This window comes from Cervus elaphus, chromosome 9 (assembly GCF_910594005.1).
Source record: "Cervus elaphus chromosome 9, mCerEla1.1, whole genome shotgun sequence".
NCBI lineage: Eukaryota > Metazoa > Chordata > Mammalia > Artiodactyla > Cervidae > Cervus > Cervus elaphus.
In genome coordinates, this window is record NC_057823.1 from 54,157,004 (window position 1) to 54,163,045 (window position 6,042).

Here is a 6,042-nt window from a genome sequence, read left to right on the forward strand (position 1 = left end):
CTGAATGGGGGGCTTTGTCCCCTCAGTTAACTGGCCGGCTCTGGCTCCTGGGGGCTGTGTCTGAGGGAGTGGCTAGTGGAGAGACCAAGGGGACTGACTGCCCAGAAGTTTCCGCCCCCTCTCCTGTCCTCCTGTGCCTGGTCCTTTCCCCAGCGCTGTCCCACCTCCAGGCTGGCCTGGTGGTTCAGAACAGGCTTTGGGGACTGATAGCAGGGCCACGTTCATTTTACTGAAAATCTTTGTGCCTCAGTTTCCTTGTTCTTAAAATGGAACTAGTAAGAGTATCTTGTAATGTTAGGAAAATTGAGCAAGAAAATGGGGTGAACGTTTTGGTCACGCTGGCTCTTGCAGATCTCTCTAATTGATGAGTCCCTCCTCCTGACTTCTGTCCATCCCAGGCCCTCCCAGGTGTGGACACCTCTCGTGGGTCCCACCTGACCTTCTCCTCCACCCACCAACCTGGCAGGGGCTCAGAAAGAGCTCCTGGTGGAAACGAGGCCATGTGCAGAGAGAAGGGAAAGTGTTAGCCTTGTCCAGTCTCCAGAGGAAAAGCTTTGAAGACAGAATGCAAACTCCAGCCTGTGTGATGAGCTGTTATTACCGACAGCTCTATTTCCACCCTGGACACTCTTGAAGCCCTAAATCTGCCTTTTCTCTCATGCCCAGGCCTTTGCTGGGGCTGTTTCCTCTACTTGGAACTCTCTCTCTCCCCTTTCCCTGACTGCCTCCTATCTGGTCCTCCCCATCGTAACTTAGACCATCTCGCCTCCCTTCCCTTAGGCCCGGGTCCTCCTGTGTGCCCCCCATGCTTGTACTGACAAGCCCCTGCCCCTCTAGACTACAAGCTCTGTGAGGCTAATGACCTCAACATGTTTCCTTATCTCCCAAACCATAGCACGAGGTCTGCCCAGGATAGTCAATCTATAAATATTTGTTAGATGAAGGTGTGAATGAGTGAATGAATGAATAACTTGATTCCCTGGTCCAGTCTTGGGGAGGGGGAATGGAGAATGTTTGATGAGACGAAGAGAAAGGAGAGTGGGTGCTTCAGACAGGACTGTAAACAGTATTGAACATTATCTACCCAGGAGAAGGACTCAAGCCATCCTCCTCTCTTGGTACTTGGTCCTGAAGTTAGGCCACCAATGTCTGTAGCCATATCATCAGCAGAGCTAGTGTTTATTGAGGACCTACTATGTGTCAACTATTCTTGACACTTCACACACACACACACACACATATACACTTTTTGTTTGTTGCCTCACTGAATTTTTAAAGCAGCTCTATGAGACAGGTCCCATAGGTACCTGCATTTTACAAAACAGAAAACTGAGGTTCAGAGAAGTGAAGACACCCCACCCGAGGTCACACGGCTAGCAAATGGTGGAGCTGAAAGTGTGGTCAACGCCCAGGCACATCTGTTTGTTCCTAGAGCTGGAGTTCTTAACCACTGGGCCATCTTGTCTCTCTGCAGGATGGAATGGAAGTCATCATCCCACCTCCCAGGAAGTGGAAGTTGCTGGGAAACAAAGCTGGAGAAAGTTCAGATCAAACATTTAGTTCATGTTTGGTGAGCAACTGCGGTACATCGGCCTGGCAGGAAGTGCAAAGTTGGCAGCCAGCCCGGCCACCAGCTCCCCATCTGAGCAGACAGACAGACAGACCCCAGGAAGAGGGGCGGGTGATGACAGAGGGCTGGGGGGGGGTGCCAGCCCATGTGGTGGTGATGGCTGGCATTTGCCACCGGGTGGCTTGAGGGTGGACGCTGGTGGGCCCTGGGAACAGGGTACATGGAGTTGTTCTTAGAGGGGCTGTTTGGAAGGCTTTGCACATTGAAGGCTTAATCACTCAGCTTTTGCCAAGCTCAGACCGTGGCTCCTTGGCACTCAAGCCACTAGGAAGGATGTCTTTTCTGCCCATCCCCAGAGAAGTTTTCCTGCTTCTTAGGGCTCAGCCAAACATCTAACTTGCTCATTCTCTCCCAGTGGCTGCAGGATTCCAAGCTTTCAGAGTGCCCTTCTCTCGTGATAGAAGTGGAATGGAAATGCCATCCTTTTAGCAGAGTATAGAGCCCCTCGGTCTGTTGGAGACCCTGGGGGCTGCCCTCCCTGATTGTGCAGCTGGCTGGAAGCAGGCGACCCATTAGGCTCAGTCTTCGGCTATGTAGAAATTACCCAGTGAGGTGTGAGGAGTGGCAGTGGTGGGGCTGCTCTGCAGAGTGCCAACCTCACCATTCCTCCAGAGAAGCATGGCTCCTCAGCTGGGGGTCTGTCATCCCTGCTTAAGTCCTGGTGTCATCTGCTGGTTGCCGAGAATGGAACTCGGCAGGAGGGGCCCAGGCTCTTGCACTCAGAAGGTGAGACTTCGAGCTTTCTGAGAGGGGTGGCACCGCCCCAAAGTTCCCATAGCTAGGGGGCTCAGCTCTAGGTGGCAGCCCTCTAACCCACATTCAGCCTCACCCACGTACCATGGGATCAGGCCAGGGGCCAGGCATAATGCCAGCAAGAGGGACTGGCATCGGCTGTAGTTAGGAAGTCATCTTGAACTGGAGAAAGGGTCAGGTCAGGTAAGACACAAAGACTGGACAGGAAGCTGGGGGTGGACTCCCATATGAAATGGGTATTTCAGGAAGGATGCGGTTAGGGGGCAGGCATGGAGTTAAGGCAGGTTGATATGACAGATAGGTTGGGGTTGGAGTCGGAAATGGGTTGAGGATTATTATTGCTATTCAGGTAAGAATTGGGGGTAGACTTTGGCTTGATTTTGGTATCGGGGTGGGATTGGGAGTGAAGTTATAGTTGGGATGAACTGGGGTTGGAGATGAGGTGAGGTTGTGGCTGAGGTGTAGTTTTGACATTGGTGTGAGTCAGAACTCGGGTCAAAGTGAAAGGACATTTGGCTCAGAACTAGACCTGGAAGTGACTGGGAAACGGTGGGAAGTGAGTTGACTCTTCACCTGCCTGGGTGTGCACTTTCTGAGAAGATGGAACACCCGAAGTGGGCCACTGGGTCTGTCTCAAAAGACGGTGGTTTAGTTGGTAAGTTGTGTCCAACTCTTTGTGATCCTATGGACTGTAGTCCCCCAGACTCCTCTGTCCATGGAACTTCCCAGGCAAGGTTATTGGAGTGGGTTGCCATTTCCTTCTCCAGTGGATCTTCCCAACCCAGGAATAGAACCCACATCTCCTGTATTGCAGGCAGATTCTTTTAGGCCACGAGGGAGGCCCCATCTCAAAAGGTACCTGCCACCAACCATCTGTCTCATCCACTTACCTCCACCTTCCCCTCCTTGCCCTCACCTCCTTCAACTCCCATCTCTTGTTGTTGGCTCAGGCAAGGCTCACATGTCACCTCCTTCCTTATCACAGCAGATGTGACCAAGGCCTGTTCGGTGTTCTCTTCCAGGCAGCTGTTTATTGCAGAGGCCTCCAATCATTCTGGGTAGGGCTCTGTCAGCTGGGTCCTCATCCTGGGGGTGAGTGGGGACATGGAGCGCTCCCGCAACACTCCTTCCTGGCCCTTGCCAGGGCCCTGACCCCTCTCCTTCTTTCTGCAGAGGCCCCAGCCCCTGTACGCCCCCTCTCATTTCTCAGGGTGACAACCTGACATCCTCTGGCACTCAGTGCTGGGGTCAGGCTTTTAGAGCTGTCATTGGGGAGACCGTGGCCCCTCGCTTACTGGTTCCCTTGCCCCAGTGTCCCTTCATGCAGAAACACGCATCGGGGCATGAAACAGAGGATGACTGTGGCACTGTGATGCCTTTTAAATGCAAGCAATTAGTGGCTAAATAAAATATAGAACAGGCATCTCCGCCTGCTTCTGGCAGGGATTCACTGAACACTGCCTGGGTTAGGGACCCTGGGAATGGACTGCAGGAACGGAAGCTGGTGGTCCCATGCACCTGGTCTGGAGGCTCTTGCTGGGACATGGTTGAAGAGAACTGGGGCTCATGGACTCCTAATAACTTCTCAGCCTTGGCAGAGGGTTGGGGAGTGCAGGGTAGCTGTGCAGGTCTCTCGTGAGCTGACAGGGAGAGTCCTGCAGAAGAGAGAAAAGCAGAGGACAGTGGCTTTGGAACATGACCCACCTGGATTTGCATGCTGGGTCTGTCATTGACCAGCTGTGTGAACTTGGGCAGATTGCTCCTCCTTTCCAAGCCTCAGTTGCTTTGGTTGTAAAATGGGGATGACCATAGTCATAGCAACCTCTTAGCAATGCTGCTAGATTTATATGAGGTCGTAAGTGCTCCATGCCTCTCAATAAAAGAGCCTTCCCAGAAGGGAGTGAGGCTGAGGCCAGAAAGGGATAGAGACACTGCTGGGAGGTCTTGCATGGATGGGAGGACAGGCCATGGAAGGGAACTGGGAGCCCAGGGCAAGCCTAGCAGATCTTGCTCCAGCACCAGGGGATCTTCCTCACTGATGTCCCTCTTGGGCAATCCAGAGAGAAACAGGTGACTATAGTCTCTGACCATGAGAGGAAGAACTCAGACTTGGTGACTCTGGGAGGATGTCCCCCATTCAGCCCTCTTCTTCCCTACCCTCTTATTGGGATGCTGTGCATAGATAGGTCTTTCCAGGTGGCACTAGTGGGAAAGAACCTGCCTGCCAATGCAGGAGACTTAAGAGATACTGGTTCAATCCCTAGGTGGAGAAGATCCCCTGGAGAAGGAAATGGCAACCCACTCCAGTATTCTTGCCTGGAGAATCCCTTGGACAGAGGAGCCTGGCAGGCTACGGTCCACAGGGTCGCAAAGAGTCAGACACAACTGAAGCAACTTAGCACACACGTACATAGATAACCACCTTGGGTGATTTATTCGGTGTCCTGAAGCCTCAGTTTCCCCTTTAGAACAGCTTTAACAGCACCACGATCCTGGAGCCCAGGGTGCCCTTAACAAGCACACTAGACTTGCAGACCTCTGGCACCCACTCTCCTTCCCCCATTGGTCTCATACTGCTCCCGTACTGAGCAGGGCCTCCTAGGGGGCCTCTCAGGGGAAGGGATCAGGGACATGCAGCAGCCTGGCAGACGACAGTTGGGGGACAGAAGAGACTGGGCTAGTAACCGGGGTGGCCAGTCATTTGGCTCCTGCTCCCACGTGGACTGCCATCCTAAGCTCCAGCTCAGCCCTTTTCTTTAAATAAAAAGGATGACGTCATCCTCGTGCTTAGCTGCTGAGCTAGAGGGAGGTGATCTGAGTTACGGTGGAGGGGAAGCATGAGATGCTGGGGCTGGGGGTGGGGAAGCCAAGGGGCAGATGAAGAACAGGTACCAAGCCCCCTCTGGGGACACACACATTTGTGTGTGTGTCTCCCCTGGAGTCCACCTACGTATATGTGTTGGAAAACTGCAGAATCATAAAATGTTAGAGCAAAGATGGAACTTTATGGTACCGCTAGAAAAGTAGAGGCTCATGGACAATGTGGGGGAAATAGACAGATATAGACAAGACCCTTCGTGTTTCTGAGTCTGTTTCTTCATCTGTGAAAGGGGGAGGCCTTGCAAGCACTTTGTGTGGAAGGATGGAGAGAGATAATGGATGAAAGTAGGGGCACAGATAAATGCTATCTGTTGTGAATACGATTGGGCAGAAGTGATGCTGACAGCAAGAGAGCACTGGGCTGGTGTCACAGGACTCCACCTTGACCCTTCCTAGCAGGAGTCTGGCTGGGCCTGGGCCAGTTCCAGGTTGGGAGTGCATGGTCCCTACTGTCTCCCAGGCTCACCTTTCAGCACCTCCTCTCTGGTCTTGTCGGAGGGGGCTGGGGGGCTGGGAACTGCCTCTGCCCTTCCCCTTTGGGGTGACGCTCTGGATCCTTCTGTGGAAGTTCTGGGTTCTGTTTCCCCTGAGCACCTGTGAGGTCTCCCCTTGGGGTTGGCTCAGGTTCCTGGCAGCTCCTTCCCCGCTGAGCTCTGACTCCTGGCTGACAGCTCCAGGTCCCTCTCAGGGTCCCTTTACTCCCCCTCCTCTCCTCTCCCTCCCCCGCTCTCACAAGCACTTTCCTTTTGCTCACCCTGCTCCCCCTTCTCTGCGTCCCC

The 6,042-nt window shown here is 53.3% G+C and overlaps 1 long non-coding RNA gene across 1 annotated transcript; it reads right to left on the minus strand.

Moving 5' to 3' along the window:
- Positions 1–1,254: 1,254 nt before the first annotated feature.
- LOC122700687 lies at positions 1,255–4,034 on the minus strand. The gene is made up of 3 exons (XR_006342866.1): positions 3,902–4,034; positions 3,274–3,469; positions 1,255–1,532 (listed from the first exon to the last, which is right to left on the minus strand). It is a non-coding gene; the product is annotated as an uncharacterized LOC122700687 (long non-coding RNA).
- Positions 4,035–6,042: the final 2,008 nt, after the last annotated feature.